A 24,445-nucleotide genomic window follows, 5' to 3' on the forward strand; every position below is an offset into this window, starting at 1 on the left:
TGCTGTAGCTGTGGCATAGGCTGGCAGTTGTAGCTCCAATTCAACCCGTAGCCTAGGAACCTCCATATGCCACAGGTGCCGACCTAAAATGCAAAAAAAAAAAAAAAAAGGGGAGTATACTGCATGCACCCCTATGTTCATTGCAACACTATTCACAATAGCCAAGACATGGAAATAACCTAAATATCCATCAACAGATGAATGGATAAAGAAGATATAGTACATATACACAATGGAATACTACTCAGCCTTAAAAAAGAAAAAATGCCATTTGCAGCAACATGGATGGAACTAGAGATTATCAGACCAAGGGAAGTAAATCAGAAAGAGAAAGATAGGAGTTCCTGTCGTGGCTCAGTGGTTAACAAATCCCACTAGGAACCATGAGGTTGCAGGTTCTACCCCTGGCCTCACTCAGTGGGTTAAGGATCTGGCGTTGTTGCCTTGAGCTGTGGTGTAGGTCACAGATGCAGCTCGGATCCCGTGTTGCTGTAGCTCTGGCATAGGCTGGCAGCTACAGCTCCGATTCAACCCCTAGCCTGGGAACTTCCATATGCCATGGGAGCAGCCCTAGAAAAGGCAAAAAGACAAAAAAAGAAAGAAAAAGACAAATACCATACGCTATCACTTATATGTGGAATCTAAAATATGACACAAATGAACTTATCTATGACAAAAAATAGATTTGTGGTTGCCAAGGGTGCTGGGGGCCTGGAGGGATGGATTGGGAGTTTGGGATTAGTGGATGCAAACTATCATATATAAACTGGATAAACAGGGTCCTACTGCACAGCACAGGGAACTACATTCAACATCCTGTGATAAACCACAGCGGAAAAGAATATGAAAAAGAATGTACATATATAACAATCACTTTGCTCTACAATAGAAATTAACACATTATAAATCACTATAAGTATAGTAAACTATACTTCAATAAAATAATTTTTTTAAAAAAGGAAGAAAATTAAAGCCAAGAATAACTTGGAGGAGGAAAAAAAGAATTAAGGGAGAAGAGAAGCCAGGAAGGTGTTGGCTGTGGTCCAGGCCTGGCCAGAGGCCTGGGGCCCCCGGCTTGGGGCCACCTCCGTGCCACCACAAGTCTAGGAGTCCACAATCACGTCTGTTACCCACACCACCACAGTTCCTTCATCTGTTAAGTGTGAACAACCCGCCTCCTGTGAATAGTTCTTATCAAATGAGGAAGCGGCTGCAAAATACAAAGTGTCCAACCAATATGAGCTAGTGGCATGTTATTATCTGATCACACTGACTGCAGGGGAGACTCTTGGTTCCTGACTCCCATTTCCTATGCTACTCACACTGCCAGGGCCAGTCCAGACCGCGTGGGGAGGATGGACTTCCTTGGGGCCCACCGAGGAGCAGGGCTCAGACTCCCTCACCCACCCCTCCTTCCTACCCGAGGACACTGGCCCATCGCTGGCGCTCAGAGTCCATCATTGTTGACTTTCCCCACATCCTTTCCTTCCATAAGCTTTGCTGACTCCTCACAGCGGGCTGAGCTTCAAGCTGTGGACCCAGAGCTGAGCAGAATCCCCGGGCCCCGTACTCTGGGGCTCACAGGCTAGTGGGGGAGACAGAACTGGAAGATGGAGTGGCTGAGCTATGATGAGGCCCCAGTCCAGCCTCTCTGCTGGCCCCGCACAGCCCCCACCCCACCCCTTTTCTTGCTTCCTCTGCAGCTGTGACTCGGGGCTCCATTTTTGAGGGAAGGGTGCCAGTCTGGCTCTTGGGCCCGACTCTCCCATTCCTCAGGCCTGACTCTCCCAATCCTTCAGCCCCTTGGCATCCTCTGCCTTCCCGTTAGCACTCGGGCTGTTCCTCCTCTGAGGCCTCCAGGTGCTGGGCCTGGAGGAATCCTATGAGGACAGCCTCGGGGGATTGGATCCCTTCAATAAACATTTATGATCATAGCAGAGTGAGAGGACTGAGAGCTGGTGAAAAGGAAATGCTGATGTTAGCCAATGCTCACAGTTGCCCTGGGAGGGCAGAATTACTATTATCTCCATTTTGCGGGTGAGAAGCCTGAGGTTCTAGTCATTCATTCATCCATCCACCCATCCATTCACTCATCAAGACGGATGCATCGTGTGCCGAGCACAAGGATGCAGTGATGACCAGGCAGTCGGGACCACTGCCATCCAGGAGCCCAGAGACCCTGTAGGGGATGAGGGGAGGGAAGGAAGGGGTCAGAGAAGTCTGCAGATGCTATAAAATTGGGTTGTGATGATTGTCGTACAACTATAAATACAATAAAATTCACCGAGTAATTTAAAAAAGAAGAGACGTTTGCAGAAGGAAGCAAAAGAGAAGTTGAGAGCTGCAGGAGGAGATCTAGGGGACAGCCACGTAAAGGCAGGTCAGAGAAGCAGCTCAAGTTGGTTTTCACGCCCCCTACAAGTCAGAGCCCTGACTGGACCCACTGGCCTCCATTTCCAGTGCTCTTTCTGCACAGCTGGCATACCGACTGCCCACCTTGCCAGGCCCTGTCCTGGGCACTGGAGAGAAGGACTGTGCCATGAATATTGCTGTGTGGGCGGCTACGGGAGCCCAGAGGAGGGAGTTTGCCTTAGAGAGGAAGGAAAGACCTAGGAGGGCTTCCTAGAGGAGGTGACGGTAAGCTGGATCCTAGAAGATGGATAGGAGTTTGCCAGCCAGAGGAGGGTAGAAGGGGGAGGGTGTGTAAAGGCTCAGAGATGAAAATGTGATTCGCATTTTGGGGACATCAGCGCGGGGAGGTGTGAAGGAGCACAGTATGTCTGGCAGGGGGGCATCGCTCAACCCCTGTGGCTTCATCTGGTCCAGGAAGAACCCCCGAAGAGACCTGAGAAAACCAGGCAGAAGGCGAAAAACTGGAATTGAGCAGAGCGAGGTGCCAGCGCCACCAGGGCTGCCGTGTGGGGAGGGGACCAGCTGCCAGCCAGCCAGGCGCTTGGCTCCTCCATTTATTCCCCAGGCTCTCTCTCGGAAGCTGATTAGCAATTGTTCCTCCAGTTTCTTAAGAGGCCAGGGGATTGCGGGGAGGGAGGGAGGGGTGCCTGAGGAAGTGCCAGGCTTCCATGGAAGGATCCAGATGAAATTTGGGAGGCAGAGGAGACCCCTCCACACCCACCTCTGCCCCCTCCACACTCCCTCCCTTTCCAACCAAACCTGGGAGAAGGCGAAGGGGGAAAACCCTAAAAATACCAAGCCAAACTGAAGCACATTCTGAGGTAGAGGCGTTGAAAACCTCTGAGGCGGAGGATGAATGGGGCAATGAGAAAGATCCTTGGATGGTCATTTTTATCTCAGAACATAGTTCCTGTGTGACCTCAGGCCAGCAGCCTGACCTCTCTGAGCCTCGGGTTCCTAGTAACGTGGTTGAGAGGGTTTGGGGAGGCCATGCTGGCACAGTGGTTGGCAGAGAATAGGTGCTCAGTAAATGCACAGGGGAGGAGATCTGGGGCACTCGATGGCTATTCCCTCTGCCAATCTCAGTGGGCTGTCCTGGAGCACAGAGAGCCCTGATGGGGCAGAGGTGTGCAGAGAGGGAAGGGCCAGCTCGTCTCTACGCAGAGGAGCAGGCGGCCTCTGTCACCCCAGCACCCTCACAGGTAAAGGCCCTGGCAGAGTCTGTTGCCTTCCGGGGCTGTGTCCTGGACGTGGCTCACTTCCCAGCTGGGGTAGTGACAGAGCAGCAGCCAGTTCTCCCCTGCCTCTCTCTGCGGTGGTTCCCTTTCCATCCTTGCTTCCATCCCCCCTACTCCACTTTTGCTGTGTCCCCACGCCCCCGCCCCCTCCCATACCTCCGTGTCTGATGTTCGTCTCTCTCTGTCTCTGCGTGTTCGGCAATGTTCCTACCTACTCAGCAATCCCTTGCTGGGTGTCCCTGTCTCTCGGTGCCTGTGTCTGTCTTTTCTCTGCCTCAGACTCTGTCTCTCTTGTGCTTCCTCTTTCACTTTTTGTCACCTGTTCTACCAAAAACAGAGACTGTCTGAGTCTAAGGATTGGAAAATCACCACTTTTGCCAAAATGTTCCACTCCCGCGGACCCTGATGGAGTCTCTGATGTTGGGTGGAGGGCAGACCCCCCTACCCTCCACTGTGGAGACCTGGTCTGGGCAAGAACAGAGGGCATGCCATCCTGGCTACCACCTGCGGCCTCAGCCCCGCTCCTCCCTCACAGCAGAGGTGGGTTATGAAGTCCTGTGAACTTGAACTCAGTTCCCCTCTTCCTGCCCTTGCCCTGGGTCAGGTCCCCACCTCCTTTCAGATAAGCCCACACCTGCTCCTCAGAACCTCAGGCCTTCTGCAGGGCCTGCCTCCTGACCATCCTCCACCGCCACCAACCCAGACAGGCCCTCCCTCTCCTGACTCTTGGCATTTTCTGTCTCCTCCAATAGGCCTTCCTGATTCAATGCCACTTCTACCCCTCAAAGCCCAGCTCCCATGGCCTCTCCTCAGCAAAATGCGGGCCATCCTTGGCTCCACACTCCCCGAGCCCTGGCCATCCCTCTGCCTTGTCTCCTGATCCTTCTCCAGGAGCTCCTCGTTCTGGGGCTGCACAGAGAAGGGGCTTGCCAGATCCTGCAGGGGTCTTTCTGCGCCCTCCACCCCCGCCAGCCAGCCCCGGACAGAAGCTTCGTGCCAGCCCGGACTCCCTGGGGGACAAAGACATCTCCCAGGCAGCGGCCCGGCCAGGGACCCCAACCTCTCCAGAGCTGCCACAGAGGCCCTGGATCAACATGCCTGGAGGCAAAGCACTATTCTTGTTGTGCAAAGCATCACCCCACAAATGGTGGGGTTGGAGGTGCAGGCTGGGGGTGGGGTGAACTGAGAGCCCCCTTCCCCCTGCCATGCACCCCATGAGCCTTGCTCCTTGCTGGTGTCTGCCTGCTGGCCTCAGAGGGGCAGGGGCTGGGGGACAAAGGCTGGGGCTGGGAGGCCCCAAACATGGGATCCAGCCCTGCCTCTGCTCAGACCTTGGGCTGCATGACCTCTTCTGGAGCCCCGTTCTTGCCCAAGACTCACCGACAGACACCTGCAGGGCAGAGTCATGACCACCACCTTGGAGCCCCACTCCCACCCCAACTTGGGCTCAGTCCCTAATTGTGTCCTTTGTCAGAGGAACTACTAAGTCAGACTAAAGCTTCTCAACCTCAGCCCTCTTGACACTCTGGGTGGGGTGAGTCTGTGTCACGGAGACTGTCCTGTACTTCATGGGGCTTTTAGCAGCATCCCTGTAGCACCCCCAGAGACGTGACAACCACAAAAGTCTCCAAACATTGACAGCTGTCCCCCGAGGGTAAAAGGACCCCTGGTTGAGAACCACTGACCTAGACAAGACCCTTGGTTTTCTTTGGCCTCAGCTTCCCCACCGGTCAGATGGGAATTAATAGTAATCAGGAGAGAAGCTGGCTTGCGCTAAAGGCTCACCGAGTATGTTCTAAGTTATTATGTTAGGTTTTCATTCATGGAGTCCTCACTGCAGCCTTAGGGTGGGTATCATTCTCCCCATCTTACAGGGAAGGAGATAGAGACAGACAGTCAGAGGTTGAGTAACCCCCCAAGGTCATACAGTTCAGAAGGGGCAGATTCAATCAAGCAAGGCCAGCTGGCTTGAAACCCTAGGCTCATAACCAGCAAGGCAATTTCAGGTTGAATCGGGTGATGCCTGGCGAGAGCTGTGCACCACGTCTGGAACCATCTAAGCGCTCAGCAAATGCTATCATTGGCCTCGATGAGCCTCTCCAGCCCACATGCTGGCCGGCTGTCTCCCCAGCTGATTCTAAGGCAGTGAACAGTTACCAAGCGCTATGCTATGCCCAGTTATTGTGCACAATTCACAATAACGAACATTCCCTCTCTGGGTTGCAGAAGAGAAATGGATACTCAGAGAGGGGCGGGACCTGGCCCAGAGTCACACCACCAGGTATAGGGTGGCCTGCCGTAGCATGGCCCTCAGCTGGACCCAGGATGCTCAGTGACAGGCTCTCCCTGCCTCGGCCAGAGCTGTCAGGAGGAAGGCGGTGGGCAGAGCGGCACTGATGCTGAAGAGGAAGCCAGAGGTGGGTGTCCACCCCTCCTTTTGTGTTAAACCAAATTTTCCAGGCTGCACGGTGTTGAAAAAGAGCTGTGATTATTACCAACATTTAGAAACATTTAAAATATTGAGATTTCACATTCAAATCTGTATTTACTGTATTTACTGAAAATTAGGAAGAGGTGGTACACCTGTACAGATGGATAAGAGCAGGGGCTGTGAAGTCAGACTCTGTGGATTCCAATCCCAGCTCTGCCACTAACTTGCTGGGTGTCCTTGGCTGAGTTACTTAACCTCTCTGTGCTCTGGTTTCTTCATCTGTATAATGGGCATAATAATAGGACTTGCCTTGGGATTGACATGAAGACTAAATGAGAAAACGCCTACAAAGCACTTTTTTGGAACAGCACTAGACACAAAAGAAGCATTCAAAAGAAGCATTAGCTGTTATTGTTTTGTTGTTGTTGTTGTTGTTGCTATTTCTTGGGCCGCTCCCGCGGCATATGGAGGTTCCCAGGCTAGGGGTCGAATCGGAGCTGTAGCCACCGGCCTACGCCAGAGCCACAGCAACGCAGGATCCGAGCCGAGTCTGCAACCTACACCACAGCTCACAGCAACGCCGGATCCTTAACCCACTGAGCAAGGGCAGGGACCGAACCCGCAACCTCATGGTTCCTAGTCGGATTCGTTAACCACTGCGCCACGACGGGAACTCCTGTTATTGTTTTTTATCATTATTTGCTAGCGTTGGTATCAGTCAATGCTGACCCCACTTTCTCCCTCACATGTGGCAGCAAAAAAACAGTCAGAGATGAGTTATGCCACCCCTTTAGATGGGGTGCGAGCTCCTCCATTATCCACACACCCCAAGCGGAAGCCCTTAAAGGGACAGCACTGTATTGGGGCCTGACTCTTGGCTGCCAAGCAGATGGTCACTCTGTCTGTCTGCGCCACAGGGTTCTCTTTTATAAAAAAAGCCAGACATAAAAGGCCACACCTTGAAATGTCCTGAGAAGGCAAATCCATGGAGACAGTTAGATGAGCGACAGCCAAGCGTGGGGGGGTAGTAGGGGCGGGGAGTTACCGCTATGGGCACAGCGTTTCTTAACAGGTCATGCAAATGTTCTGGAACTAGATAGTGGTCATGGTTGCACAACTCTGTAAGTAGACTAAAAGGACTGAATTGTGTACTTTTAAATGGTGGCTTTTATGGTAAGTGAACCCAATCTCAATTTTTCTTTTTTTTTTTTTTTTTTGCTTTTTAGGGCTGCACCCGCAGCATCTGGAGGTTCCCAGCTAGGGGTCAAATCAGAGCTACAGCTGCTGGCCACAGCCACAGCCACAGCAATGCAGGATCCAAGCCATGTCTGCGACCTACACCACAGCTCACAGCAACGCCGGATCCCAGACCCACTGAGCAAAGCCAGGAATCAAACTTGTGATTCATTTCCTCGTGGATACTAGTCGGATTCGTTTCCTCTGTGCCATGACAGGAACTCACCGATCTCAATTTTTAAAATCCCAAAATGAAGTGCCAGGCCTGCCTCATATGAGGTTTGTTGAAGTCAAATGAGAAATGGGCTGCAAGGTGCCAGGCCCAAAGAGGGCACCCAGAGAAAGGACACCCCAGGCACTCCCGGGCACAGCTGGCTTGGCCCCCTTCTTAGAATTGGGGAAGCTTCTGACCTTATGCCTGGGTCTCTTCCCTCTAGAATCCTCCATGGCCAGGATCTGACTGGAGCCCTTGTATCCTCAGAGGCCAAGGCCACAGCCAGTCCTGGCTCTGGTCAAGGGCCATCTGCAGAGCAGGGCCAGATGGCTGCCCTGCAAATCGTGGCTGCCCTAGTGTCCCGAGGAGACTGACCCCCTTCCATGGTGAACACAGGCCTGCCCTGGTTTCTCCTGCCTTAATCTTGGGCCTGGATCTGTTCATTGCCTGTACAGGAGGGTGGGACCCCACCGCCCTTACCACAGGGCAGAGCCTGGCCCGTCTCAAATCCCCAGAGCTGCTGAGGGGCAAGGGCTCAGCCCTAAGGCTGCATGACCCCATCCACAGGTCTGGAGGCCCCTCGGCTCAGCCTCAGCCCCTGGGCACCTGACTTGCCCAGGTCCAGCTCCCACTGGGCCTGGTTGCTGCCAGGTGTAGGTCATGCTTCATACCGCCCCCCTCCTCCAGAATCGTCTCTGTGTACCAGGACTCCCTGGATCTGAAAACCTTAGGCCACATCATCCCAGATGGTGCCCAAGGCGCCCTCCACTGCCACGTTTTCCGGTTCAAGAAAAACGTGAAGTTCCTCCCCCAGCCCTTCCCCACCTGTTGAGGGGTGGGGCACCCCTCTGACCTGCTCCAAGCCAGGGTCCACTCTGGACACCTGGGAGCCTAGAGGGGTGAAGCGTGCGCTAAGGCACGTTCCCCAGTATATCTGCACATTGCTGCGAGCACACCCAGGAGAAAGGTCCATGTGCCCCTCAGCTGCATGTGCACATGCACAAACGTAACACATGCCATGGACATGGGGTTGTGTGCGGGTGCAGGTCAGTGTTTCTGCCTGAACTCAGGTGCGTTGCAGTGTACCTACAGGACCTACCCAGGTCCACACTTTCATGATCACTGAGCTAGGCCTGTGTGGCTTCAACTTAAGGGGCTGTTCTCCTGCATCCCCAGGTCTGTACACATGGTATGTTCTGTGTGTGCAGAGCCCACAGCATGGCAGTGAGGCCCAGCATGCACTGCATACGGCAGACCATACCCATGACCCGCCACAGATGGCACAAATGCCCAGAGACACAACTCCAGCATAAGCAAGGCCATGCGAGTCCAGGGTTGCCTCAGACGCCAAAGACCCGCAGGTCCTGGAGGACCCAGACAAGCTGTTGGCTTCAAGCCCCTCAAGGTACTCAAGGCAGGTATATAGGTACAGGTGGGAGGCTGCGCACAGGTGGGTGATGTATCAGAACAGGGATAAGGGGGTACTTCTGGTCTGAAGAGTCTCTAGCTCACCCCCCACCCCACCCCCACCCCCAAGCTGAGCCTATCCCCAGCCCCTCAGGTCTGGCTCCAGAAGCCACAGATTCAGAAGACTGAGGCTTGGGGGAGGGCGCTAGTGGGCAGATGAGCTGGGTGGGTGGATGCCACCTGGCTGGCCCAGGCCCGACTGTCCATGGCCTCTGATGTGCAGCGTGAGGCCCAGCTAAGTACCGACGGCGGCCTGCAGGGAGGCCCATGCTCGCAGGTATTTGCTCTGCTGACCTTGCACGCGTTTGAGGTTTGCTCAGGCCAACACTGTGTCCCCACTCACATTCCGTGCCTGTACCTTTGACTTGATGCACTCATGTGCTGACAGCTGGAGGGGGGGCTGTCACACTTGACCTCTGTCACAGCATTGGTCTCAGCAAAGCCGGAGGTCCAGGTGGGTGATGGGAGGGTATGAAATGAAGGAGATCCCTGATGGGTCCCAGGAGATTGTAATCTCCAACTGCCCCACTTTGCAGGGAAAGAAACCGAGGCCCGGGGAACCCAAGATCAATGCAATCAATCAGATGCAGAAAGCTGGGCCAAGGCACCACCTACTCTCATGCTGCCCCCTTGTGGTCAGAGCAGGGACTGCAGCCAGTCCCCTAGCCATTCCCCTGCAGTGGGTCCAAGACAGACGCAAAGGTCTACCTTCCTCCCTCCCAGGCCAGCTCCCCTCAACCCCTGCCCTGGGGTCCCATCCGTACCAATTTCTCAGTATGGAGGAGCCTCAAGGTCCAAAGGCACCCCAGTTTCTCCAGCCCAGGTTGGCCCCCTTGAATAGGAACCCCTGGAGGGGTGACCAGCTCCAGGTTGCTGAGTGAGCCTTTGGATCAGAGCCCACCTGGCAGCCCCACTGCCACGTCGGGGATGTCCCCAGTCGTCAGCTCCTTGCCCTCTCTGAATGACCACACCCTCCTTCTTCAATTCTTTCTCCTTGGCCTCAATGAAGAGACACCTCTGGTTTTCCTTCCAGCTCCCCAACTGTCCAGGTTTGGGGGGGGGCTTCTTGGTCCCCTCTGTTCCTGACTGTCGATGCTTCCTGAGCCTCTGACTGCCCTGCTTTTGCCTGGACCTGGAGCTGGGTCACCTAGCAGGCAGGCAGGTAGGCAGACGGCCTCGGGGCACCATCACCAGCAGCACCGAAAACAGAAGACAGGGAGGAAAATGTCTGTTTCTATGAACGCATGCATTTGGTGATGATGAAATTTTTAGAATACGTGTAAGTGTCACATTTCACACTTTTCTTTACATAAAAAGCATCCTTCTTTTTGACTAAGGGAGGTAGGGCGAGCTCCATGGTCTTCCAAGTGCTTACAGCTTCTAAGGGCCCTGCCTAGATGACCTCATCTATTCACTACTTTCAACTGCCTGTCAATAACCTTCCAACTCTCATGGGGATATCATCAGACCTGACGCCAATTGCTTCCTGGATACCTTCCGCAAGTTCCCCCGGGGCTTTCAGGCTCGGCAAACCCAAAACATTCTCATCATTTCTCCCTTAACCCCTCATCCAACACTGATACCCCCTGCCAGGTGACTCTACCATCATCTCATCTTGTCCGACTCCCGCCCACCACCAAAGCCTATTGATTCAATCTCCTAGCAGCTCTGGAATCTGCATCCTTCTCACACCCTCCCCCTCAACGCCCTCACTGTTGCCCCTGACCTGGTCCAGGCCACCGCTGCTTTTCCCAGCTGGCTCTCCTCCCACCCCCAGTTTCTTCTCATAAGCTGGCTTCACATGCCCATCTGATCACATCACTTCCTTGTCTGAGCCTGTCCCCAGATCCCTGTTACCCCAATAAAGTCCAATGCTCCTAAGACTGGCCTCGAAGGTCCCCAAGATGTGGCCTTGCTGCCCCCTGTGACCTCATCTCCCACCACCCATAATCACACCCTGATCCTCCAGGTGCTGAGAAGTTCTCAAAGTTTAATGGCTAATGTATAACCGAACTGGAGGGTGTCTGGAGTGGGTATGGGTGTGATAAGGCTGGACATACCATCCCAAGCTGGCGATGACTTCCAAAATTGTCCACTCTGCCACTAAGGCAGCCATAAGGCCACCAACACACAGGTGTCTCCAGCCCAGCTTGTACCCCTCCCACAACGGGGAGCTCCCTCTTTCAAACCATCACTGGACAGGTCCTATTAGCAAGTTCTGCTCCTGGACTACATGGATATGGGGCAGAAAACAAAAACTGAACAAAATCCCATTCTCAGGGATACTTAAGGGATTTTTCCTCAGTTCCTTGGGTCTGGGTGTCTCCCGTCAGAGCTGTGGCTCCCAGAAGCCGTTCTGGGCCAAACAGTGAGATGATCAGAAGAGCCACCAGAGGGCGGTGCTGCCCCATACACAGCCCCTGGGACCAGCCTGTCTTTGTGTCAGAAGGTTTTTCAAGGCGAGTGTGTGAGTGTGAGTTTGAATGTGAGTGTGTGTGTGTTACTTTGTGTATCTCTGATGGGGTGTTTGTCCCGGCCAGTTGGTGTATGCAGTTGTCTATTTTTGTTCACATCTTTGTCTTTCAATTCTCACCCAGAAACGTGTGTTTGTCACTCCAGGGGCCCCAGGAAAGGACAGGGAGGATCATGGCCTCACCCTATGCAGTCCTCACCTTCTGAAAAGCTCCCGCCACCATCACCCTCATCATGAGACTCACTGGCCACACCTGGGCATCAGTACCCATCCACTAGGGCAATGACCCCAGTGAGAAGGAGCCAATCCTGGTCTTTGGGGCCCATGTGGGCTTGGAGTCCCCCAGGCACGCCCTCCCAGCGTCACATCCACTCCTACCCACCAACACCTACAAAGATGGATAACCTTGTAATATCCGCATATTACAGAGAAAGTGTAAGTCTGGTCAGCCTGGCACTGGGCACCAGGGCACCCTGACCTCAGCCCTTGGCCCCAAGCCTTAGAAATCAGGCTCCTGGAGAAGGATGGAGGAGTAACCCCACCCACTGCTGTAACAGAGAGACAGCCCTAGAAATGAGGGTGCCCAGGGGAGGGAGCTGTCCTCACCTGGGGTGGCGGGAGAAGGAAGGCTTCTTAGGACCATACTTGGGATGGGTCCTAGAAAACAAGCCGGGGTGTCAGCCCAGAGCCAGCTGGCATGGGCAAAGGCACTGAAGTGTGAGAGCAGAGCTTAGCCAGGTTGGGCACAGGTGATGCACGTGGGTGGGGGTGGGGGGCTGTGGCAGAAAATGCAGCAAAGGGGACAACCTTCCTCCCAAGCAGCCTGGTTTGGGGGACTGGCCAAGCCACCCCACCCTCAAAGCCAAGGCCACCTCAGACCTCCGTGGCCTCTGCAGAACAGATAGGTCCCCACATCACTGCCCCTATTCTCCCCAAGGACGCAGGAACCCTGGGGATTTCTGCAGCTGAAGCAGGAGGGGTGGCGGGCTGAAAAGAGTCCATGTGCTTCAAGCTCTAGACCAGAGAGAAGCACAGTTAGAGACTTAGACTTCGTTAGAGACCTAGAGAGAGTCCAAGAAAGTGTGTTGGACGTGCAGAGAAGGGAGAGAGAAGAGAGGCAGAGATTCAGGCGGACAGAAATAGAGACAGGAAGAGAGAAAAGGAGAGAGCAAGAAATGGGGACAGGAAGGCAGGGAGAGGACAGGAGAGGGGTGCAAGGAGGAGGGGGCAGGGCGAACTTTCTAGGCCTCCCTCCTCGCTCCTCGTGGCCGGCAATCAGGCCTGCAGGAGGCAGGTGGTCGGGGCAGACAATGGCGCGGAGGAGTGCGGAACCTGGGACTAAATTTGGCGCTGCCTTTGCAGGGCGCGGGGCCGCCCGTTCATCTCGATGCAAAGGAGACACGAAATGAATATGCAGCGCGGGCTGTAATTGGGCCGCCGTGGCCGCCGCCGCCGCCGCCGCACTATAATTTTCCAAACAGGATCTTGCAATCAGAGCCTTATTCATTAGCGCATAAACAATTTTGTTTCTCGGCACTCGAGCCTGTCAATCACGCCGAGAGGGAACATCTTGGCCGGAGGCGCGGTCCCCCGCGCGCGAGCGCTCCCACGCGCGCCCCCTCGAGCCGCGCCACGTGGCTTTGTGCCCGGAGGCCCTCGGGTACTGGGGTTGGAGGGCACCGAGCCTGGCTGCAGAGTCCCTAGCCCGGCAGATTGGAGGGTGGGCGGCGGGGGAGTGCCTGGATTTAGGGAGCCCACGGGCCCCCGGTTCGAATCAGCCTCTGACACCTCCTGGATCTGACCTTGGGCTGTCCCGCTCCTGCTCCTGGCCTCTGTTTGCTCCCCTGTGGGAAGCGCTAGCCCTATACTGCATAAGGGGGGCCGGGCGTCAGCAGAGAGAGGCCTAGCGCTCTGGATGCTGAGGCTGGTGCTGGAGGATGGGGAGGCTGCGGGGACGGGCCCTTGAGCTCCTTTTTTTAAAGAGGGATTCTGGGGCCCACAAATGGCTCCTCATGTCCCAGGCCCTACCCAGAGTAGGCTCCTGTGACACTGTGTGTGTCTGTGAGGATTCAAAGTGGTTCTCCAAAGAGCAGGGCACCGCCCTGGGCTCACCCACAAAGGGGCCTGGGTGCCTGTAGGAACTTGAATGCTTGCTGGCAGCTGGGTTTGTGGGCCCCAGGGCACCTCGGATTCTGCATGTCAGTGTGTGACTGTACCAAGGGCTTTGCGCCTTTGTGGTTATGTGTGTGTATGTGTGTGAGTGTGAGTGTACAGGTCCATCTGCAGATACACTTACATGAGTGGGATGGGCTATGATTGTGTGTGTGTGTGTGTGTGTGTGTGTGAGAGAGAGAGAGAGAGAGAGAGAGAAAGAGATTCCTTGGCTCCCTGTGAGACCATAAAGCTGTCACCAGTGGTGGAGAGGTGACAGGCACTGAGTGTGGCTGTGTGGTTGAGGGGAAGGCTCTCTGGATAGGGGTGTGTGACTGTGTGTGTGTGTGTCTGTCTGTCTGTCTGTCTGATTGTGAATGTGGGCCCTTTGGGGCCAAGGTGGCCTGGCAGCATCATCTATGTGGGTGGCCCAAACCTGGTTTAGGGGCAGTTTCTTTCAGGACAGATGACAACTTCTGTGTCCCCCCACACACACCACCTCCTCCCCAGCCACCCCTCCATCAGCTCCACTTCCTCTGCACAGTGGGCCAGGCCCGGGAGAGGGCAGCTTTTGCCCTACTGACAGGCCCCATGGAATTTGGGGGTTTGCCTGCCCAGCCTCTGGGTGCCTCCCTCAGACAGTTCTGAGACTCAGCCCCTGCTTATTCCTCCACAGGGAGACCCCCAAGGCCTCCAGAATTTCAGGTCCAAATGTTCTAATCAGCTCGGTTTTCCATCGATGTTAGCATGTCAGAGCCAGTCAGACCCACTGCATTGATGGGGAAACAGAGGCCCAGGACAGGAAACGGGCAGCCACAGAAGCAGCCACAGAGATGTCCCACTCCCCCAACACTCACCACCCTCCCCCCTCGTCTTCTGCAGTGCCCTAGCCCCCACCCCCAGCCCAGTCCCTGCTCTATACAAAGAATCTGAGGATGTGCTGACAGCCAACGGACAGGCCATCAGTCTGCGCAGACACCCTCTTCACAGCTCGAGACCCAGCACCCGGCAGCCCGGATGCCACCCCACCCATTGGTCACCCCCCAGCACCAGGCCAGGAAGGGAGGTGGCCGGGGAAGGGGCTGCGGGGGAAGGCACGAAGTCCGGAAGCCCGGAGGAACAGTTTTCAACCTGTGAATCCGGCCACACCCTCCCTGCAGCCTCCCTGCTCTTGTGTGTCACTTCTTGGCTGACCCTGGCCCGTGGGGACCCAGGCTGCCCGTGAGCCGGCTGCTGTGAGCAACTCCCGGGGATGGCCAATGGGCAGCTTGGCATGCTGGGCAGTGGCCAGAGGCAATGGCTTTGAACGAGAAGGCCAAGGTTTAAAATCCAGCCCTGCGGCCTCCTGGCTGGGAGAACTTCAGGCAACGGGCCAAGCCTTCCTGTGCCTTGGTTTCTTCATCTGGAAAGAAGAGATATTTACCCAGCTCGGTGTCCACTTGCCACTTGGTGCTCAGTACATGACAGGGTGAAAGAGAGCTCACAGGAAGAGACCCCTGGGCCAGATCCACCCCTGGAGGCCCCACCCCAGACATGTTCCAGAGCTTTCCCCCCAGGAGGAAACCCTGCCAAGCTGCTGGAGGAAACCCACTCAGGGTTTCTAAGCAAAACTCACATGAGTTGGTCTTTCTTGAAAAATGGTCCCTTTCCTAGTCTTGTGTGAGCCTTCTTATGGACCATGTGTTTTCAGGGCCATCATGTGGCCTCATCCTGAAGGACAGGCTACTTTGGTCATTTATGGAGGCAGAACCCAAAGAGACTTGTGGGCCCAAGTCTCTTCCCCAGGGTCACCAGCTGGCAAAAAAAAAAAAAAAAAACCTTGAACTCACTAAGAACAGTGCTTCCCCCATCACTGCCTCCCACCTCTCTGCTTCCTTGGTGAGAGATGAGCCTCTGGATTGGGGACAACAGGCTGGCCCCAGCCAAGCTTCTGGAGCCAGCAGTGGTCACCAATCCCTGTCCCTTCTGCAGGGTTGTTGGACTGAGGATGACCCAGGAAAAAGGCAGCCTAAATATAGGTTCATCAGGAAATACTGGTTCCAAGGCCCAGGGCATCAAAGCTGAGGTGTCTGGGGGAGAGGGGCTGAGGAAGAGAGGGAAGAAGCATGTCTCCAGGGAGGTGTAGGGCCCAGGGGCATGGGTGTCCTTGGGACGTGCCTCTGTGAATCCCACCTATGCCTCCACCTCTTCACTTCTGGGGCTTTAATTGTATCTGTGACTTGCATCCAGGTGGCCCATGGAACATGGGCCCAGGGGCTCGGAGGATCCCTGGCTCACCTGCTCCATGCCACCTCACTTATTCTAGCCCCAGCACCTAGCACTGTGCTTCACACATAGTAGGTGCTCAATAAAACTCTGTTAAGTGAGCCAATGAGTGAGAAGGGCTGAACCCAAAGAAAGCAGCAGAAAAAGGCTGGCAGTGACCCTTGTGTTTCCCTTCTCCCCACCCTAACCCCAATCAGCTGGTGACCCTGAAGTGCCCCTACAGGCTCAGCCCCATCCGGAACCTCACTTCTGGTGGGTGGGGTTCTGGGCCTAGAACTGTGCTGTCCAAGGCAGTAGCTACTGGCCATATGTGGCGACTGAAGTCCTTAACATGTGGCTGGTCCTAACCCAGGTGTGCTGTAAATGTGGGATACACATCGGTTCTCAAAGACCTTGGACCCCCAAAAAAGAATGTCAGATATCTCATGAATAACTTTTTACATTGAAAATCTGTTGAAATGATAATATTGTGGATATACTGGGTTAAGTAAAACAGGCTATTAAACTAATTTCACCTGTCTCTTTTTCCTTTTGTTCTGTGTTACTAGTACTTTTCAAATGACTTTTGTGTCCTGTGTTATATTTCTGTCACCACATGATGGTCTGAAAGCGGCCACAAATCCCAACCCCAGAGGAGTGAGGGGAAGACCCTCCACATTCAGTTACTGGGACCCTAAGTCTCCCAGGGCACTCGGACCAGTGCTCAGCACGTGGAATCGACCACACTTTCCCCATCTGGTCCTCCAGTTCTTTGTAGCCCCAGCATCCTGCCTCCTACCTGGAATCATGCCACAGTCTCGTCCCTGAGCTAGAATAGCACCTGCTCGGGGCCACACCCACCAACTCAGAAGGCGCCTTGGGCACACATCCACCGGCTGACCAACTCAACCTTAATCCAGCCAACCCTTTTAGCTTTTCCATCTCCCTCAGTCTCTGCCCGTCTTTCCATCCCTTCTGCCACTCCTCTTGTCCAGATTCCATTCAGCCAGTCATTCAGCAAGTATTAACTGAGCATCTATGTACCAGGCGCTTTTCTTGGTTCTTTATGTACGTGGGGGAACAAAGCAGATAAACCCCTCCGCTCTTGGGAGCTGACATCCTAATGGCAAGTCAGACAATATAAATAAGTAAAATGCTTGCGTTAGAAAATATAAATGCTAATTTAAAAAAAATAGAGCCAAGTAAGATGGCTCGGCCTCCGCATTGCTCTCCCTGCCTTCATTTTTGTCCCTTGACTCATCCTCCATGGGCTGCACGATCCAGCCTTATGCTGCTTTCCTGCTGCAGAGCCCTCTCTGGCTCCACAGTGCCTCCAGGTGGGAGTCCAAGCTCCCTGGCCAGCCGAGCATGCCAAGCCTCACGTGACTGGCCCTGCCAACTGCATCCTCCACCTAGCCGCTCTCTGGTGAGCTTTCTGGAGCCTCTCTGTCACTCCCTCTGCCAAGAACACCCTTCCCAGAGTTCTCTGTTCCTTCGCTTGTTCTCATTCCTAGGGGCTTCACTCAGCATCGGGAAGGTTTGCACCGAGCTCACACGTGCATGGATCTCCCTATCTTAGGCCCATGCATTGGGCTCTGGCTACACACCTGCTACTGCCATAGCTCACGCACACGTGTACAGACTCTTGTGTGAGCAGGCGTGCCACAGGCCGTGTACCCTCCCCCTTGGAGAGGCCCAGCCGGGCGCAGGGGCTGCCCAGGTATGTCTCCACTTCTCAAGCCTCAGCGGGAACAGGCCCTGTGATTCAGGAAGTCGCCATGGCAACCAACAGGCCCTCTTGCCATCTCCTGCAATCAGTGCTGGGACCTGGCCACCCACTGGGCTTCCTGGAGATTTGTTCCCCATGATGGGAGGTTGGGGAGGGGAGCTGCTACCCCCGCCCCAGTCATCTGTCCTCCCCTCCCCCACCCCCCAGCGTGACAGGGCTGCCCATATGGGACAGAGAGTATTTGAGGGAGGGTTCCCCTGGACTGGCAGCAGGGACGGGAATTCTGGTCTCAGATAAGCCATTGGTTACCTTCTGTGATCACTCCTTTCTCTCCACTTTCATCTCTTCATCTGTGAGATGCCTCATTTCCAGGGTCTCCAGGGGGTTAGGGGCAAAAATATGGCATACATTAGGTGCTTAGCTAATGCTGTTATTGAAATTAAAGGCCTAAAACAACCCCTTACCTCTAGAGGGTTTCAAGGTGCTTCCTCTCTGTTGGTTCACAGCAGCCCCCGAGGAGGAGTGGTAGTGTCAGTTTCACAGAAAAGGGGCCTGAGGTCAGAACAGTGGAGAGAAGAGCCAAAGCCACTAGCCTTGGCCGGATGGGGCAAGTCAGGAAGGCTGGCAAATCCCAAGAGAAAGGCTCTCTGGGGAGGATGTGATTGGGGACAGTCCTTTCTCTGCCAGCACAAACAGGTGACCCTGCCTCCCTTCGGCTCAGACAAGAGTCTGGCCCTCATCCCCTGGGCTGGCCCTGGGAGTAAGGGGTGGGGGGGTGCTCTCAGATCCCAGAGCCCTCCTCAGTGGACAGGACCCTGAGGCAGGGGGTCTGGGTTCCAGTCCCAACTGGCTCTGTGACCTCGGGGAGAGGGAGTCATTTGCCATCTCTGAGCCTCACTTAACGGCTTCCCTAGATTATAAAATGAACCAGATGGCATCAGGGGCAAGACCCATTCCTAAAGGTTGTGCTTTCTCTTCTATGGCAAGACAAGCTCAAGGGACTTTGCAACCCTGGGTGACAGTGGCTTGTGAATTTGCCAAATGCCAGGCCCAGACCCCAGCCCCACCCCCACCCCCAACCCCAGCCACCAAGGGTCCTGGTTTCACACACACACTCTGGGAAAGTCAGGCAACAGAACAGCATCTTTGTTCTCCCAGTTCCAGTAGAGACTTGAGGGTTTTTTTTGTCTTTTTAGGGCCATACCCATATGGTGGTTCCCAGGCCAAGGGTCAAATTGGAGCTGTAACCACTGGCCTACACCACAGCCACATGGGATCAGAGCTGCGTATGCAACCTACACCACAGCTCACGGCAACAGCAGATCCTTAACCCACTGAGCATGGCCTGGGATCGAATCCGTGTCCTCATGAATTCTCATCGGGTTCGCTAACCACTGAGCCATGACGGGAACTTCAAAGCCTTGAGTTTCTTAACTGGATGCTGCACTGTCTGTTTCTCCATCTCACTCTAATTCCAGCCAAAATAGTCACCAAAGTGAGGGAAAATGCACCACGCGCTTGCCTCGCGCTCCAGGCCCCCTTTATGCCTGTAACCCTGTTTAAGTCCCACAACCACTCTGCCAGGTAGATCTTTCATGCGTGACAAGACCAAGGCAGAGAGGTGGAGTGACTTACTCAAGAACATCCAGTCGGTAAGTGGCAGAACTGGCATTTGAACGCAGGCCCATCTGATTCCAGAGCCCAGTAGAAAGACCGCCCTCGACATCCACTCCGCCCAGCTGCTTTGTCCCACTCTCAGTGACAAGATGCTTAGACTCAGAATCCCAGAGCACGGGGTGGGATGGGGGGGAGTGGCGGGGAGGAAGCCCTTTGAGGTGCCCCACACCAGCCCTATCTGCCCAGGTCTGCCTCCGCACAAGGGGTACCCAGAATTAAAGGCACGGGCTCCTCTCCCGCATGGGACCAGATGGAAGATGTCCCACCCAACAGGACTGTGGGCCCCCAGAAAGAGGGGGACCAGTGGAACTCTGGGCATGCCTTCTAGGGCAGGCAGGTCTGCTGGTCAGGGCTTGAAGGGCTTGGATTCAGACCAGCAGAGAGCAGAGGGAGGGGGCCAGACGCGAGGTTGGGGGGCTGGGTGGCCTGGCTGAGCGGAGGGGTCAGGCAGCCTTGGCCGGGCTCCCATCTCCAGCCCCAGGGCGAGCGCACGAGGTGGAGCTGAAACATTCAAGCAGCTTCCTCTCCTTTGTTGGGAGTGATGTCGCCCATTTCCTGGATGTCCAAGAACCGGCTACAAACAATAGCGCTGTCAGGAAGCCAGGAAGGGACTGCTGCCCTGTGCCTGGTCCTGCCCCATCCCTCCCCACCTCCTGAGACCTGGCCAGGCCATCCTTTATGCTTATCTCTTAGAGTCGGATGCCCCCCTCAGTCACCAGCGCACTGGGTTTCTGTGGGCCAGTTACCTAACTTCTCTGGGCCTCAGCTCCCCATCTAAAACTTAGGGATTCTACCCCCACCCAGCAGAGCTGGCACGTTGATGCAAGGAGGTAATAAAGACGGTAGAAGCAGTAGTAGCTCGTACACTGTACCAAGCAGGAGGTGCTTGGTACTTAGTAGGCCTCTGAAAAGGTGCTTTTGGCTCTGAATCCTGGAAACTATCAACTCATGTTTTTCAAGCCGACTAAGCACCGAGCGCTTCCACATGCATCATCTATGCACCATGTGTGAAGACCTACAGTTTTGGAGTCAGACAAAATGGGGTTTAAAGGCCACTTCTGCCATTTATGAGCAGCATGACCTGGGACAACATCGTGGCCTTTCTGAGCTCATTTATTTGGCAATAGAGTAAAATGGGAATAAGCAAATAAAGGAATAACATGAGTCCCTATTTCATGGCGTCAGATGAGGCATAAATGGGCCAAGAGATGTCAGTCCTTTGGTGCAGTGCCCGGCAGCGTGGACACCCACCCAGCAGATGTTCGCTCCTGTCATTTCTGTTTCCACCACGCCTCTCCCCCTCACCCCGGTGCTGCTCTTGGATCTTTGCTCACGTTGTTGTCCCTGCCTATGAGCCCTTCCTCTCTGTGGTCCACACTGCCAGCTCTACACAACTTTTTCGTACCTACTTCCACCTCACAGGTAGACCAGGACAGGGACATCTGAAGTCTAGGCTCAGTCCTTGGCATCTGCGGGCTTCAGTTGTCCCATCTGTAAGGTAAAGGGGTATTCGTCTCTAGGTTCCTCCCATTTCTGATGCTCTGGGAGTCAGCCCAACCCCCAGCTACATTCCCAACACTGGATCTGCCACCGAGTCAGAGCCCGGACCCAGCAGGAGAGGGCGTCTGCACCCCAGTTCACCAGCAGGCCAGACTCCTCCTGGAAAGACAAGAGCTATACAACTGGTCCAAGCTGTCTGCGGGCTTGGGAGCTGGGTGGCTGCTTTTGTCCAGGAACATGGCCTTTTCATTAGCGCCATTGTCCGCCAATTAGCCCGAAGCTGACTCACAGGGAATGCCAGGCAGGGGGCAGGGTTCCGGGCAGCCACTGGCTTCCCTGCCCCTCCTCTAGAAAACCACGGCTCCACCACCCCTCCAATTTGTCCCACACCCCATGGCCAGGTGCACCTGTCAATTTGAGGGGACCACATTCGTTGCATGCCAACAGGGTACCCGGCGGTGCACAACCATCTTGTTACCCAGTCAACAAAACCACCCAAGAAGGGAAGCGCTATTGTCATCCTCACTTCTCAGAGAAGTGTCTCCCTGCATCCCTCTAGAAGTAACCACCTCTTAGTCACCAGACTCTGGAGCAGCTTTTTGGATCCTGTGTGTCAAGCAAGCACAGAGCTGGATGGCCTCAGGCAAGTCGCTTCCCTCTGCATTTTCTCCCCTGTTCCAGGAGACCTCCGTTTCTGTGGTCCAACTCACCAACTCCAAACTGACAGCTCACCATGGAGCCCAGCAAAGACTCCAGATTCTGAAGCCAGCCCGGCCTGGGTTGCAATTCTGCTTCTGCCAGCGATAAGAATCCATCTAGTTCCTGTTTTTTGAGAAGCTCGAGTCAAGCAAGGATGGTGGACCAGTGGACAAGTAAACTCCACGTAATCGGACACAGATGGGCCATAGCTCAGAGCAATCCTCTTGTGTCAATGGAGAGTCACTTCATCTCTTTACTGGCTGCCCAGGACTGCCCTCTGTGGTTCTGCTGCCTCTCATTCAGTGGTCCTGCTCCTTCCTATGTGGGCTGATCCTCTCTCTCTCTCTATCCATTTTTACAATGACACAAAGAACATCCTCAAAGACAACTTAAAATACCTGCTTAGCACTTCTGGCTTTCTTTTCCTTCTTTTTTTTGGCTGTGCCAGCAGCATGCATAAGTTCCTGGGCCAGGGATCAATCCTGTGCCACAGCAGTGACCTGAGCCGCTGCAGTGACAGCACCAGATCCCTAAGCCCCTGGGCCACCAGGGCACTCCGCTGCAAGCCACACAGGAAGTCCGCCAGGGCACTCTGAATCAGCACTTCTGGAATATACGTGTTTACAGGTATGGAACCGCACACAAGCTTTCCATTTTGACAGATGCAGGAAACTGTCCTCCAAACGTGATGTATCGGTGTATCCGTTTATACTCCTTCTGGCACTGAGGAAAGGATCCATTTGCCCACAGTTTGGTCAATACTTGGTATCACCAAACTCCTTATGATTTTGCTCATAAAGTGGCATCGCACTGGGGTTTCCAGGTGCACTCTTCTGACTATGGGTGAGGTTAAACCTCTCATCACACGTTGACTGGCCAATCTGATTTTCACTTCTTCAAAGTGCCTATTCACCGCTTTTGCAGGTGTTTCCATTATGGTGTCTGTCTCCTGCCCATTCTCTGACCCCGTTCTGCCCCCATTTGTCCCACTCCTGCCCTCTTGGTGTCCGATGCCAGGGTCCCCTCTCGTATCGTGAGTGCTGTGGCCCCTTCCCACGGGTGAGCCGTCCACCCCAGCCCTCCAAGCAGCACCCGCCCCTATGCCAGTCAGTCTGAACCCACGAGGGCAGAGGCCTTCAGACTGGACTTGGCCCAGTCAGAGGGCGGTTCAGGTAGAGGATGATCTCAAAAGGTTTTCTCCTTTAACTTGTAAGATCAAAGGCTTCGTAATAATCCTCTGAACAAACTCAGCCTCAATTAACAAGAAAGCTACACGAAATGATTGCGAAGTGGATGACAAAACCCTGAGTCCTTCAAAAGGCAGTGAGCGATTTATTTAAAACCAAGACCTGAAATGCCCCTCTCATTTTAACGAAATGTCCAGAATGGCCTGCCCGGGTCCTTAGATCAACCTCAAGAAAATCATCAAAACTCCTTCATCACCCCCAACAAGCAGGCTGGCGGAGGAACTGTTTCATATCACTCTTAGCATGGAAAAGAGCCCAAATACCATCTGAGTCTATTACTTCATGTTAGAGCTGAAGAAACTGGCACAGAGGGGAAAGCGTCTTGCCAAGGCCACGGAGCAAGGTCAGAGATAGATGGGAACAGCACGGCAGGCACCTCCTCCAGCTGAGCCTGCTGCCCATCATGCGGACATAAAAGGAAAGAGGCCAAGGGATTTTCTTAAAGTTCTTTGGTTGGAGGTCACCCCTGGGAACCTCAGCTTCTTGGAATCCAGCAACATACAGCCCCTGCAGGTTCCACAGACAATAAAACAAATACGCAAAGCCTGTGCATCAAACTGCTGTCACCGAATACCCTAGTTTCCGGTGGCAAGTGAAACATTATTAACATTTTCTTTTTAGCTTCAACTCTTCCACCAGAGCAGCAGGACTGATTAAAACACGGCTTCCAGAAAGGGCACGCCTGCTTCATTTGCATTCGCCCCTCAAATTAAAGGAATATCGGCATGCAATTATATTTCTTATTACCATAGTCTAATCTGACCTTTTATGCATCCTCCTCCCTTCTGTTGACAAACGACATTTTTTACTGCGACTGTGACAGGGGTTTCTGGGCTCTTTCTGAAAAACAAAAACAAAAAACCTAAGGGTTCTTTTCTTTGTCCAATGGCACACGGTAGAAACCCGAACAGAATAGAAAACGCCCTCCTATTTATTCTACATAGAGGGGTACCTGGTTGAGGATGAACTAAGCTACCCTCTTTTGGAAAGGCCAATGGCTGTGCAACATTCATTCAGCAAGCCGTTGTCAGGCAGTGATGCTGTACCAGGCGCTTTACCTGAAGGGGGAGATGCAGTGGAAAACAAGACGGACTTCTTGCTCCTAAAGAGTTCAGTGGCTGAAGGGCAGGAGGTGCACCTGAACTCAGAGGAAGATGTGGTTCACCCTGTGGGGGGCTGAGGGACGAGTCACAAAGGAGACACATTTGGGAAGGGGCCACCTCGAAGAGGTTTGGGGCAGAGGACACAGCACAAGAAACGGTGCAGGTGTCTGAGATGGCATGGATCCAGGGTTGGGGGGATGAAGCTGGAGGGTTCTGACGCAGACTCAAGTGACCAACGGAGACACTGAGGGGTGTTGAATTTCTCCACGAAACCACACTCTGGCCAGACTGTTCCTGAAGCACATGAAGCCCTGTCCTGCCTCAGCAGCAGGGGTCGGGTAGGGGTGGAATTGCTCCTATGGTTCCCTCGGGCTGGGACACCCTTCCATCAGCCCTTTAACCAACTGTGTGCCTTGAGCAAGAAGCTCAAATGCCACTTCCTCTGGGACACACTCCATGGCCTCTCTTCCTAAATGTAGCCTTTAGCGATTTGCTTCCACAGTGACCTTCCCAGGACTTAATGACAACCTGCAATCACCTCGCCTCTGGGTTTACCTGTTTGTTGATTCCATCCCTGGAATGGAAGCCCCATGAGAGCAGAGCCCCTGTCTATCTTGTTCATCA

The 24,445-nt window shown here is 54.2% G+C and overlaps 1 protein-coding gene across 1 annotated transcript in view; it reads right to left on the reverse strand.

Annotated features, from left to right (window-relative positions):
• The window catches only part of TTLL11 (tubulin tyrosine ligase like 11), a 294,081-nt gene extending 270,523 nt beyond the window's left edge, over positions 1-23,558 (reverse strand). Inside the window, exon 1 of the mRNA XM_084994791.1 lies at positions 23,482-23,558. The gene's annotated coding sequence lies outside the window, so the exon portion shown is untranslated. The remainder of the gene's footprint in view (positions 1-23,481) is intronic.
• Between the last annotated feature and the right edge of the window lie 887 nt (positions 23,559-24,445).

The sequence above is a fragment of the Sus scrofa genome, chromosome 1, assembly GCF_054392235.1.
Source record: "Sus scrofa isolate SSC_HxYL_T2T_F1_AM1 chromosome 1, Sscrofa_HxYL_maternal_Yorkshire_Landrace_v2.0, whole genome shotgun sequence".
Lineage (NCBI taxonomy): Eukaryota > Metazoa > Chordata > Mammalia > Artiodactyla > Suidae > Sus > Sus scrofa.